We start from the raw sequence: 15,192 nt of genomic DNA on the forward strand, positions 1-15,192 counted from the left end.
CCACGCCGCAGGTTGATAGACACAGGGCGGTATTTAATAGGTAATAATACGTGAGCCACGTATTGTTACGTACGTGTTGGCTACGTGATCAAATCAGAAACGAGGATATCTCGATCTCGATCTCGGAGAACCGATGGACGTTGGGGTCTTAAGGTGCTGGAATGGCGACCCCGCACCGGTCGATGGTCGAGATGATAATGATGAATACGTGAGCCTAGTGCCAGTAGCGTGGTGGTCGGAATCCCTGAATAGCAGTCCCGTGACTAGGTGGATGACTCCGAGACTTGCAAGGGTCAACTAGATCGTGGAGTGCAGGGATCCCTACCTAATAAATACCTATGTTAACCAGTAAAAGTCCATCCGTTGAGATGACTTCATCATAACTACTATCAAGTCATTACCATCCCACTACAACGCGCGGCTCTCCTCAGAATCCGAAGGTAGAAGGTAGGCTGTTATCCACCACGCTGACTTTGTAGTTCGGGACGGTAATCTTCGCACGCATTTGAAAACGTTATGAAAACTCAGGAATGCGGAAACCTACATTTTATTTTATTTACATTTATATTTGCAAATACATTTTATTCATCGTCAAATCAAATCCCAAAGTCCCAAGTTAAATATCAGTCATCCCCAGATTAAGCAGTTCATACAAATATTTTATACTATTTAAAAGACAAACTGCCCAACTTCAAAAATAAGCTACTAAAAATATTTGGCTAGTAAGATTTTGTTTGTTTAGTGCATTAATATTGATATCTCTTTCTTTTTAAAATAATTAACATAGAATTAGTTTGGTTTCTTTTTTTTGTATTATTTTGAAAGTTAAGCCTTTTTTTGCGTTTTCTTTTTGTGTTATAGTTTCCACCTTCATTTATCGTCGACTTGTAGCATGTTGTAGCTACCTATAAGTTAAATCATATCGATACCTCTGGGCTCAAAGGGCGTAAAGCACATTTTGGGGCATATGGAGTTAATAATACCATCGTATTCAGTTTCTCATTCTCTATCGATTGGTATATGCGAAGTTGCCAAATTCGCACAAAAATGTTCTTTACGCCCCATCTATTTTGGGCTGCTAAACCAAAATGAAACAGGAAATCGGGCTGTAAATTACATTACTAAGCAAGTTTTAAATGTCCTAGGTTGTATAAAAATCCAATTATGAGTATTAAAGCGTATAACGCATTAATTCTCATTATTGTTCTTTACAACCATTCAACATAATCAGCAACTGTACCATACTACCTCAAAACTATTGAAAATGCATAAAGTATTTCCTGATTTTAGGGTGTAAAGCACATTGCATTTGACAACTGTTCTTCACGCCCTAAATATTAAAAGATAATAACAATTTAAATGTACCTTACTACCTAAAAAACAATTAAACATAATTTTTTGTTTGCCTCATTTTGTTCTTTACTTCCTCACACTAAAGTTTACTTTGTCTTTTACTATTTAATACAACATTTTTAGCCCTTATTTTCATGTAGTTATGGTTTGTATTAAAAAAGAATTACAAATGTTTACTCAACACTATCACAAGGATAAATAAGATATTGCTTTCTCTTTCAACATAGCGCCTAACTGGCTGCTCTTCTCAATGTTCCGTTTAGAAAAGAATCTGAAAGTAGTAGTGAAGAAGAAATGGATATAAGGAAGAGAAAAATTAAGAAAGTTAAGAAAAACTCTCATGTAGAAATTAAAAAAAAAGAAAAGCCAGAAAATAAACGCAAGATCATCAAGAAATTAAAGGTAGAGGGAAAGTCTTACGAAAACAGAAGTGGAAAAATCGTTCCCGAAAAAGAAATTTAACATAATCCATGTATGAAGGGCAAATGCAGCAGAGGATGCTATGATATACCAGAAAAGAGACGTCAGTCGCTATTTGCACACTTCTGGAGTTTAGATTTTCAAAGGAGGCGCGATTGGTTAGTACGATGTTGTCACACAGTTCCAATAAAAAGAAGGAAGAATACCGATAGCCCTGCCTTGCGAAGAAATGCATCTTACGAATATTACATTAACAATGGCGAGGATCATCAAAAAGTTTGTCAAAAGTTTTTGTTAGATACCTTAAATATTACTCAAAAATACTTGACTTATACAATGTCACGTGCTATCGAGAATACGGCTCAAATAGATAAGCGCAAACCTAATGCCCCACAAAAATATACTGATGATGTTAAGCTTAAAGTGAAGGAATTTATTGAATCGTTACCTGCAGTGCCATCCCATTACAACAGACAAAGAACAAACAGAGTGTATCTACCTCAAGAATTAAAGAACGTGTCTAATTTGTACCAGATATATAAAAAAAGCATAAACAATAATGAAGACACTGTTAGTGAAAATATGTTTAGAAACATTTTTAATGAATATAATATTAGTTTCCACATTCCTAAAAAAGACAAATGTGTAATATGCACAAGAGCGGAACATAATATTATGGACACAATGAGTGAAAAAGATAAAGAATTATTTGACTATCACATAAAAGAAAAAAAAGCAAGTTATAAAAGATTTAAAAAACATCAAAATTTGAAGTCTTTTGATAATGGAACTATTACATGTAGTTTCGATTTGCAAAAAGTTTTAAGCACGCCGCACGGTCAAAGTATGTTACTATACTATTCAAGAAAATATGCGGTGTATAATTTAACATTTTACGAAAGAGGCAAACAGGAAGTTTACTGCTATAACTGGGGAGAGAGTGACGGTAAACGAGGAAGCAATGAAATTGCCTCTTGTCTTTTAAAGTACTTAGAGGAGAAAGATAGAATTGGCATAAAAAACATTATTTTATACTGTGACTCCTGTAGCGGCCAAAATAAAAATAAAACTGTAATGTCCACTATTAACTATTTTCTAAAGTTGGCAATTAATATAGAAGTAATACAAATAAATTTTCTTTTGCCTGGTCATACATACATGCCCGTTGACTCTGTACACGCCACGATTGAGATTCGAAAGAGAAGTGCAAAAATTAATTGTATGGAGTCCGTCGCAATGGCCGACATTCTTTGAGACCGCTCGGAAAAAACCTAAGCCATATAAAGTCATTGTTATGGATCACACGGATTTTCTGAATTTTGATCAATTAACTGCCAATACTTTCACACCAAACACATTAAAAAATATAAAACTAAAACAGATTAGAATTGCTACATTTAAAAAAAATACGAAAACCACAAAAATACTTGTCAAATATTCCATGGCAGACGAAGCTAAAACTCAAAATGTAACGTTAATGGAAAAGCCATCAGTCAAAGGAAAAGGAAAAGGGAAAGGCAAAAGCAAAGGAAAAAGTAAAACAAAGGACAAGTCAAGCGAAAACAAAAAGCAGGAAGCGCAAGAAGTTAAGCCACTATATACAACTAAATTAAACATAAACAAACAAAAATACATGGATTTGACACGTCTCTGTGACAACGGAACTATACCTAAGAGATTTCATGAAGAATATAGAAAGCTTCCATGGAGCTCTAATGTTTGTGATACGTTAAATGAAACTGATGAAGAAGATAAAGAAGATGAAAATAACACTGAAAAAGAAAATAATTCTAAAGATGAATAATCCAAAAATTGCTTAAAACTTTCTTGTTTGCCCTTTTATTACGTATAATAAAAACTATTAACAATAATTCTTCAAATATTTAATTATTAAGAAGCTTTTTGGTTATTCCCATAATCCCCATTGGGATGGGGATTATGGGAATAATCCATCAGGGCGGGATGGGGTACCCCCCACCTCATTTTAACCCTTACTATTATGAAAGAAGTACAATTTTAAATGCAAACTTTGTGATTTACAACACAATTAAACATTGCTATTATCATTTACCACATAATATTCTACAACTTTTTTACGCTAGGTTACATTTACTGCCTAAGTTAATAATGTTAGCTGTTTTTTTATGGGTTTAAAGGACATTTTGTAGTTTTTTTTAGGTAGTAAAGCAAAACTATTTTGGAAACTATTATATTTAGACTTAATTTAATAATATTTACTTAAAATACAGGAAAATGTAAGTATTTTTCTCATAGATTCTTTTTATATAATCATTAAGACAAAAAAGTTATAGCTAATTTTGTTTTATTTTTTAGGTTTTTTGGCTCTCCTGAAAAGTAGCCGTTTTGTGCTATACGCCCTTTGAGCCCAGAGGTATCGATATGTGTATCTAATACTTAAGGCTATTATCATATGCCAATGTATTACATATGATTCTGTTGGTGGTGCTTTGAATAAATAAATAAGTGATATTTTAAATTCAAAACATATAACTCCGACAAGTTAGAGATGCGTGCCGGGGATCGAACTCTGCCCCATCAAAAGGGAAACGGAAGTCTAACCCACTAGGCTATCACCGTTTTTAGAAACGACCTAACTATAAAAATTTTGCCAACCTCACCGCGTATCTAATCTGTACACCAGCCAGCAACCTAACTGTACACTCCAGCAAGCCTTATCTAGTAGATCTGGCTCTTATTACTTCAGTCATACGGTGCACAGATATTAATAAAATAGTAAAAAGTAGAAACACAGTTTAGCGAGCATGCAGTTTGCAAGCGAAATTACTTGCGATACTTAATAATCGAATGTTCAATGAATTGAACATACGATGTATTTAATATAGGAAATAATACGTTGTGGTTTTAATAGCGCGTTGTCAACCGTATTAATATCTATGTCTGGTGGGAAGCTTTGACCTATTCTAGGGTGGTACCCTACCCACTAAGCCGTTCCGCCAAGCAGTTTAGCGTTGTGGCTTAAGATATTTATTGTTCCATAAAGAAATTTTAAACATATTACAAAAAGTATGTCCGTATATGAAATTGCATCTTCGAGCGCACAATAAATAGGCACATTGTAAATGGGTAGTTTCTAAACAATATAGATTCAAAGTCAAAATCAAAATTCTTCGGGAGGCAGAGTTCAAATTCCAGCACGTACCTCTAACCTTTCTAAGTTATGTGCGTTTTAAGCAATCAAAATATCACTTGCTTCAACGGTTAAGGAAAACATCGTGAAACCTGCATGCCTGAGAGTTCTGCATAATGTTCTCAAAGGTATGTGCAGTCCACCAATCCGCACTGGGCCAGCGAGGTGGAATATGGCCTTAACCCCTTCTCATCATGGGAGGAGACCCGTGCTCTGTAGTGAACCGGTAATGGGTTGATATGATGATGATGATGAATGAAATTCGTTTAGTACGCTGCAAGATTTGGTCGTTAATTCTGCTTCCTAATACCTGTAATATTTAAGGACTTGCTGTTCGGGTTCTCGTGTGATGGTTTAAATAATCAACAGAAGTATATTTATTTAATTATTCTAGACTGCATCGTCTCTCACTAACAGATTTCCGGCATGGTCTAACACGTGGTGGAGTAAAAATGGTTGTCTCCGTACTGTATGGCCAATGAACGGTGGCAATGGATAATGCGGCGTGTAAAATAATAATGGTGCGCGGAATCGGCGCTAGCGAGACGTGCATTGAACCCACTACCCACCGAGCACTGGCCGCGTAGATCGCAAAGTTGGGTTATATAAATTCAAGTGACTAAATGCCTCTCCCAACGGGGGTGGGTTTGTCCGTAATCACCACGCCGGGCAGTCGGTTTGGTGATCGCAGTAGATGGTAGTAGCAGCACAGAAAAAGCTGCTGCCTACACGCTGTTATATGACCGTTATTAGAACATGGTTCGATGTCCGTACCAAGCAATTTTTGATTTTTGACATGACTAATTGACATTTCTTAAGCATAGATAAACGGGTACATACCACGATAATATTTTGAATTTGTCGATATTTCGACCCAGTTGCATGGATCGTGGTCACGACGGGACTCTTTTCGGGCAACTGGGTCGAAATATCGACAAATTCAAAATATTTTCGTGGTATGTTTATCTATGCTTAAAAAATGTTGATTAACCACGAAAATCTTAGTTTAAAATCTTTAAAGACGAATTGACGTTTGACAGCTGACACAACACAAAGATTGACACTTAGATTGACATTACACCACAGATTCTATATTTTCAAATCACTACCTGTTTGATCTGACCACAGACTTTAGACACACGAACACCTTTTATTCGCCTCGTAGGGCACCCGCGGGAAGAGGAGGGTTGGTGACAGCCATATTCTGATCTGACGTTACGGAAAATCCTAATATACAAGGATTTCGGTTAAAACATACTTAATATTCTGAATACGAAATGTGTTTGTTTATTTGTCCTTACTACACGCAGCCAATCGACTTAATTTTTTGCATGTAGTAAGTTAAAAAGACGAAGAAGTAACAGAGGCTACATTCGGCCCTGGAAAAAAATCAAATTCGCAAAGGTGCGATAGCCTAGTGGTTAGAACTTTGGCTTCACTTTCGGAGGGCCGAGTTTGAATCCCAGCATGCATCTTTAACTATTCCTAATTGTGTGCGTTTACAACAATTAAAATATCACTTGCTTCAACGGTGAAGCAATAATACATCGTGAGGAAACCTGCATGCCTGAGAGTTCACCATAATGTTCTCAAAGGTGTGTAGAGTAGGCTACGGATTAAACCATTCCCACTGTGGGAGAAGACCCGTGCCCTGCAGGCCTAGCACGGACGGGAGATAAAAATTATATCACCCGATTATATCCCCGAGAAGGGATATAATTAACGTGCCCACCTCCTTAATCACTGGAACTTGGAATAGGAGAAGTTCATCCCCGTTTTTTAATACACATATATTATTTGGATATTATTTCCATTGGTGCGCCAATGCTCTGAGATTTGATAAAGCTGTGGGAGAATATACATTTATATCCTATCCCCGGGGATTTAATTGTTTCCTGCCCATCCTAGCCTTGCTGTAGTGGGTTTATATAATGAAGTGACTAGAAAAAGTTAGAGGTTTGCGTCGAGTCGAAGTCAGTCCCGCCGATTCTTCTAATGATAGAAATTAATAAAAATAAGTCAATTCACTGCTAACCTGATTCTATATTATGAATGATATTTTTTTGTAAAGATATCGAAATCATATTATTTGCGTATTCTTGAAAAAATGTTCCTTTCAATTAATTAAAATATTACATTACATTAAATAACGACCCATATGAAAACAGAACAAGCGTGAAAGGCGCGAAAAGACGCGTTTCTGCGTGACGCTCAATGCCATTCACCTTTGCCTTAATACCTATCTTAAGATGTGAACATAATTGAATTCTTGATTTGATTAAGTGCTGCCAGTTTGACCCAGACTGTATATAATTGTAAACATTCGGCACGTGCGATATTGTTTCTCTCTATTGTACGAGTATGTGTGTGTTGTGTGGTTATTTACATGCACATGGGGCCAGTGGCGTGCACAGGAATTCAGCCCTGGGTAAGCATAAAGCAGTTAAATGGCATAGAATGTCAAAATCCTCCTCTATTGCAAGTTATATTAAAATGTTAGTGTAGGCAGCGCTTTTGTGCATGTATGAAGTGCACGCCACTGCATGGGGCTTAACACCTTAGCCTCAGGTTGATGGACACAGGCCGGCACTTTGTAGGACGTGTTCCTTGCATGCCCCGTGAAGTGTTGCTCTGTTTATAGGTGCTGGTTTTCCACCAGGGCACAACAGGGCAACGGTCTCCTCCCACTATGACCGTAGTGATCCGTAGCATAGCGCGCTGGCTCAGTGCGGATTGGTGGACTCCACACTCCATTGAGAACATTATGGGCATGCAGGTGTACACGATTTTTTCCTTAACCGTTGAAGCAACTGATATTTATATTTTCTTAAAATGCACCTTACTTAGAAATACCGCGTCAATTGAAACTATAATATAGAAACACGTTAGTACCGAAATCACAAACTTACATAGCTATCGGCAGGTGTATAGCGCTGGCTCGCGGATCATCGACCTCGCAACATGTGATTGCATGATTGCGAGAGTGTATTGACACGCGTTCAGTTTGACACATCCGCTCTCAGGTTGCCCTACGTACAACAATGTACGACCTTCAGGTGGTTTATTACTTGAAAGTTACGTTGTCAGGAGCGATAAATGCTCGATTTAGCTCTACCTGTCGGAATTAGACATGAAGACCTGGAATTACTTTTATAAGTATATTTTATAAGGAATCACCCTGTAAAAATTTTGAATAATTATAATAATAATAAATATATTACTACAACGCACACATCGCCATCTAGCCCCAAAGTAAGCGTAGCTTGTGTTATGGGTACTATGATGACTGATGAAAATATTTATAAATAATATACATAAATGCTTGGAATATACATATAAACACCCAGACACTGAAAAATATTCATGCTCATCACACAAACATTTTCCAGTAGTGGGAATCGAACCCACGGCCTTGGACTCAGAAAGCAGGGGCGCTGCAAACTGCGCCAATCGGCCGTCGAAATCAAGCAAATTTATGTTTCCATACGTACTAATTCAAAGCATTCTAAATGTTTCCTTATGGCAACCCTATTGAACATAAAAGACCGACACGTGCACAGTACTTACGCTTTGCGACGCGTACCTAATAAAGTGACAGTAGTAACTTGATTTAACTTTTGCATTTGTTATTAGGGCTGCATCTAATTACTTTCAGTAAAAACTATGGCAATGGTTTACTGAAAAACTATTAGCGTTTCGGTCTCAGACATAAGTCTCAGAGACAGTAAATAATGTACTGCTAAAGCTTCCATGTCTAAAGTATTATTCCGGTTTCAATTTACACGTTGTATATATAAGTGACGGAGTTATGTCCGGACATACATAAAATATATCTGCATTGATAACCTCTTCCTTTTTGAAGGAAATTGAATAAAAAGGCATTGGATCTTTTCTTTGCAATCGAAGCCATGCTGCCTTAGAGCACCATACATATGCATCGTGGAGTACATGCTGTTTGTATATGGCTTTGTCTGTGAATCAGCCGCTCGGAGTACCCCCCCGTCGCTCTCCCACCCACTCATTACCTAACCAGCGACAACCCTGTTAAGGAGGCGACACACTTTCCAATGTTGACGTCACTTCTTCAACGTTACGATATTTATGTAATGCAATGTTATGCGTGTTCTGAACTATTTAATATTAAAAAGGTGAAGAGTTTGTATGTTTTACTGAAAGTTATCAGATACAGCTCTCACATCAAGTCATACAAAAGTAGGATCGTGACTCATGTTACTTTATTTGCTTAGCGTCGCATAGCGTAGGTACTAAGCACGTCTCGGTCTTTTGGTGAGAGCTGTTTTATAAGTCTGGGAATTTATAATTTGTCTAGTGGAGGTTTGGGCCGTAGCTTGTTAGTTACCACCCTGCTGAAAAAGACGTGCCGCCAAGCCGCGTAACAATTAGGGCTTCGGGCTTAATATAACATGTATGATAAAAAAGCTTGGGTATGAACTGCTCCAACTTCATAGCTCAACATTTACTCGACTGTGAGATGGTGATAACAAAAAAAAAACCTGGCTAAATTTGACCAGAGCGCGTGTGGAACCCTCCTAACTTTAGTTATAAGTTTACGAATGCAGATATCACCATCACTAACATTAGTGTTACATGTTAAATGTATGAACGCTTCATAAGTGCCTGTAGTAAGGTCTACATGAATAAACATTTTTGAATTTTGAATTTTTGACTGCCATACCCCTAACAGCATAGCCCGCTACCATTTTAGACTGCATCATAACTTAGTAAAACTGCCTTCCTTACCTGTCTATAAATGTTGATTTACATGCATTTCTTGCATGTAATAAAATGCCTCATACAGCTTTATTTCTAGAGACGGACATAGGATGCTATTTGGCCAAGAAAAATAAAAAAAAATCACAGAATTAAAAAAAAAAACAGCTCAAAGATGCAGGACTCACCTCAATGTAAATATTAAAACATGTATTGTAGGTGCAATGCACAGTGTTTTTAGTTGGTTTTTTTTTTCCTTTTTGTGTCAATTTCCCATACGCTTACAAAGTCATTGTTTAGTTTAAGATTTTCACACGATGGCTAGATGAGTGATGAGTTATCAACAGCTGTTCATACGATAAAGAAAAACTCGTTTACTGTTTGTATGGATAAAGTATGTCATTTCACACGAATTCAAATTGAAATTCAAAATGCATTTGTTTCAAGTAGGCCTTATATAAGCACAATTGAAATATTTCCGCACACAAACTACGTTTCGTTTCATAATACATTATATACTCGTAGCTGAAGAGTTTGTTTGATTGAACGCGCTAATCTCAGAACTATTTACTGCTTCGAATTGGAAAAAACTTTTTGTGTTAGATTGTCCATTTATCGAGGAAGACATAGGCCCTATTATAACATCACGATATAGGAGGCCAATAGGAGCGGAGCATCAATGAAAAAAGTTTCAAAAACGGGAAAAATCCTTCCTTTTGAGAGCGTAGGTGCGTGTGATGCGTAAACGGTTAAAGTTAACCAAGAATGATGTATGACGGAATTGTGCCTTTATAACGTTAGTCTTATTACTATCTTTTAAAGTTTCTTCTGCTTCTTTAGGTGCCTCTCCAACTAATGAAGGTTGGCCGTCAGTTTTTGATAATTTTCCTTTTCTCTCGCGAGGCTAAACAGCTGGGCGGCACTCGCGATCCCAGTCCACTCCCTTATATTGCGCAACCAAGACTTCCTCTTGCGACCGATGCGTCTCTTTCCAGCAACTTTGCCCATCATTATCAGTTGCAGTAGCCTGTATCTATCATGCCGAAGCACATGCAGATAAGCAACTTTTTTCTTTTTGACGGTCTTCCAAAGTTCGCGCTGACAACCAACTCGTCGCAAGACTTCCTCATTGGTAACCTTTTGAGTCCAACTAATTTTCAGCATGTTTTAAAGTTCAAGTTAAGTTAAAGGTTGGCACAGTGTGCAGCAACCCTGTTTTTTGAGTTCAAGGCTAAATACATAAATAAATAAATACACTACGACAATACACACATCGACATCTAGCCCCAAAGTAAGCGTAGTTTGTGTTATGGGTACTAAGATAGCTGATGAATATTTTTATGAATATAATACACATAAATACTATACAGATAAACCCCCAGACACTGAAAAACACTTATGCTTATCACACAAACATTTTCTACTTGTGGGAATCGAACCCACGGCCTTGGACTCAGAAAGCAGGGTCGCTGCCCACTGCGCCAGTCGGCCGTCAAGGCTGTGGGTTGGATTCCCACAACTGGAAAATGGTTGTGTGATGAACGTGAATGTATGTATAATACATTATATATAGAACTGAAGAGAAGAGCAACTGCTGAGTTTCTTGCCGGCTTCTTCTCGGTAAAATCTGCCTTCCGAACCGTTGGTATAGTCACTACAAACAGACATACTTTACTTCAAAAGTGCTTATATGCCTACTTGAAATAAATGAATTTGAATTTATAAAACATTATCTATAACAAATATTCGTCATTCATCTCATTACCTATTACACACTTACTTTGGGGCTAGATGGCGATGTGTGTATTGTCGTAGTGTATTTATTTATTATCTTAGATATTATTGCCTTGTGGACATGCATCTTAACATACCCCCTATGCAATGTAAACATGCAGTGTAAAGCCCCATTACGACAAAGGGCAGACTGCTATCACACGTGAGGCGCGGTCGGCACGCAGACCTCCCACACCCCCCTCACCCTCCCAGCGGTTCGGTAGTTGAAGTGGCATTACGTATAGTGGCAGTGACATTGACATGTGCGTGATTTTGTAGCTTCGTGGGGGAAATAAAAGGAATAACCATGTCTGTTTTGTGAGTACGATGTTAATACACTTATATACCTAATTGCTTCAAACTATAATGTGGTTTTAATGAATTTAAAAAAAAAACGACTTTAACATACGCTCAGGAACTACAAAGCAAAAAATACTTATTTCTACCGGCGATATACCTAATTAAATTTTAGAACTCAAAGGCCACTATTGTGACCTAAATATGTTAGATATATTCCCTCGTGGACTTTTTTGTAGGTAATGATGAGTACTTTAATCATGAAGTACATATTTTTTACGTATCATCAATACTTTTCTACGCACGCCAAATAATGAACTTTACAGCCAAAAATTTGCTACTTTGGGTTTCATTATTTTTGATTTTTAATAACAGTTCGTCCGATTTGTATAAAATTTAAATAGGACCACCTGGAAAGTATGTCCTTTAAAAAATAAAAGATTTTTTCAAATCGGTTCAGGCGTCTTTGAGTAATCGGGTAACATAAATTAAAAAAAAAACCCGACGAATTGAGAACCTCCTCCTTTTTGAAGTCGGTTACAAATATGACCGAATTAGAAATTCATACGTGTTAATATTACATAGTGAACACAATTTTTTATAAATGATTATATTAATTTTCATAAATAATTCCCGTGGGAATTTGTGATAAAAGAAGCTCAGTAAAACACTCAAATATGAATGAAAAGTGCAAAAATGTCAAGTTAATCTATCTGCTTCTTTTCAAGTTTTGTTGATACGATATAATTGCTGTGAAATTATATAGGACTAGCTGTTACCCGCGGTTTCACTTGCGTTAAGTTAAGGTCGTAACGATATGTTATATTGAACAAGCCCGTTCCGTTTATATTAATTTTTCTATGACTTTTTTATGTAGGATATTATTTTATGCCTTTCATTGGGTTGCAATTCAAATTAGACGAATGGCAAAAATAAGCCATTCTTAATATTATGAATGCGTATGAATGAAAAGTGCGGTCACTTTTCATGCAGAGAAGGTCACATTCTCACAATAGTAGGCAAGTTGATGCAGAGCTAAGGTGTTATAATAATTTTAAAAGAGATTTAGGAACCCGCTATTATTGTTACATTAGCATATTTAGTTTTTGTCATTAGGCCTTTCTTTTTTTACCATCACACATGCACATTAGAGAAGAGTAGTTTCCATTACCCCAATGACCTTTCTAGTCAGTACACAGCTTTTGAAACCGATATAAAACTACGGGCTCATTTTACGCGGTTATTTCAATTCAATTTCACAAATTTCAATTAAGCTGAGTCAGAACCTTTTTATCAACACATCATAGACTTAAGCTATTAATAATTGAGTACAAAATTTTAAGTTACTCCGTATGTAAGTCTGTTTGTGTTGTTCTGGTAAATAAACAAATTCTATTCTATTCTAATTCAAATCAAAAATTGAATTATTTCTTTTTTGTGACATTTCTTCTTTATCTCTGACCTCTTTATATATCGACTATACTTCGTGGCGCTGTGTCTATAATTAGGAGTCCTGAGACGATTCCCGTATTGTTTTAAACCCAAATAAGCGGTCGATGAGTTGCTAAGCTGTAGTGGCAGTGTCGGTACGCGATGCGGGGAAGCAACCCACAAGGTATGGTATCCTTCCCCCTCAGACGATATAAATGCCTTCAAAAGACGTGAGTTTGTCGCCGGCTATAATAGGGGAACGCCACCAGTTTGGTTGCATAGTCAGTTACTATCAGGTGAGAGCTCAATCAAGCCCTAATTTGTTAGAACATTGAATTCAAAATATATATATCCATCTAAAAGAGCGGTCAGCTGTAAACAGTAGAAACCTAACAGCGACGCTGTGGGCTTCCACGGTATCGATTTCAGATTAAAACCTCCCTTAATTGTATTGTAGGTACATGTCTGCCTTGGTGGGAGCCGCTTTAAGGCCTCAACACCTAAGTGCCGCAATCTACTGCACGTGGACGCTTCGGAAAACATGCAATCTCTTTTCTATTGGGAGGCTTTGGCCGTGGCTTGTTAGCACCCTACCGTAAAGAAATACAGCCCAGCGATTTGACTTTACGTTTTGTGTACAATTCATCGAATCCAAGGCTAAAACTGCTGGCAAAAAACTTGGCATACTCAACAAAGTCAAGTGCTTCTTCACGCCGGAATAGCTTCTAACCTTGTACCAAGCTAAGCTTTGGATTCGGTGGATCGTCGGGCTAGATGAGTCGCTGGCAACGACGCTATAGTCAGTAGATTACAAAGTCTTGAACACCGTCGCAAGGTTGCCTGTCTAGCGGTATTCTACAAGACGCATTTCGAAGAGTGTACTCAGGAGCTATTCGATTTGGTTTAACCATCTCCTTTGTACCATCGTACTGCGCACCGAAAGAACTGCACCGTTACGTAATTGAAATACCATCAATAGTTACGAAGCGTTTTGCAGTTGGAGGAAGGATGGCGACTGTATTCTGATCTGCCGTCACCACAAGGCACATACATAGCATCGGGGTGTATACATCATCGTCATAAACCCATTACCAGCCCACTACAGGGTATGGGTCACCTCGTAGTGAGAAGGGTTTACGGCGTAGTCGGCCAAGCTGGCCAGGTGTGGATCGGTAGTATACATCGCATCTGTATAATTCCAAGGGTACCGTGGGAGATATTATGGCCGCCCCACCCACGCCTATTAATTTCGGCTTATCAGAATTCCGGGTAGAAGAGAAATTACGAAAATAATAAGACTTGGGACAATGTACTCGATCAAACCTGGCCTTTGTTTTTATTATCAGATATCACCTTCGCATTACGCGATAACATATTATCTGCATACATGGAACGATATATTTACAAGCTCGCTCGCTTATGTCCATGACTCTGCTTCTCGTATACGAATAGAAGGATTAGCGTGGAATATTCCTTGCAAAGTCTCCTATGTAACTGTTGAAGTTTGCTGAAACGCTTGTCCCGTGTACAATTATAATAAAATATTAAAATAAAATCGTTTATTTCGTTTCTTACATTGTAAATGATACATGTTCTGGAGACCTAGTAAGCATCAAAATACCTGTACCTAGGCCTAACTCTTCCATAGCAAAGACAAGATAAAATTATAAAATAAAACGATTGAGTAGTGTGTCTTGTTGTATATGGTATGTTTATGTGTGTGTATGCGCGTGTGGATGTGTGTGCGCGGGTGTGTTTGTGTATGGCTATGCCCGTGGAATTTTCGAAGCTATATTCCTTAAAGCGGCTTGCAGCAGGAGACTGGTAGAAATCGCCACATAAGGAAAAAGCGTTATGCTCACCACGCGAGTTATTCCGCGCCGGATATTATCACGAAGCGCTGGCCGCCATTCTTGTTTATATCATTGTGTTTGTAAAACGAGACTTTTTTCCCATGTTTGGATAGGCCTTCGTCAGTGACTGCGACGGGGTTTAAACGGGCTTAGAATACGGCCTAC

The 15,192-nt window shown here is 37.6% G+C and overlaps 1 protein-coding gene across 6 annotated transcripts in view; it reads left to right on the forward strand.

Moving 5' to 3' along the window:
- The window catches only part of LOC120629086 (epsin-1), a 50,890-nt gene that overhangs the window by 6,401 nt on the left and 29,297 nt on the right, over window positions 1–15,192 (forward strand). Inside the window, exon 1 of one of the 6 annotated variants that reach the window (XM_039897834.1) lies at window positions 11,639–11,764. The exons of the other annotated variants lie outside the window; for them this stretch is intronic. The gene's annotated coding sequence lies outside the window, so the exon portion shown is untranslated. Of the gene's footprint in view, window positions 1–11,638; window positions 11,765–15,192 lie in introns of those variants that run through there. 6 annotated transcript variants of the gene reach the window in all.

Source organism: Pararge aegeria, chromosome 14 (assembly GCF_905163445.1).
Source record: "Pararge aegeria chromosome 14, ilParAegt1.1, whole genome shotgun sequence".
NCBI lineage: Eukaryota > Metazoa > Arthropoda > Insecta > Lepidoptera > Nymphalidae > Pararge > Pararge aegeria.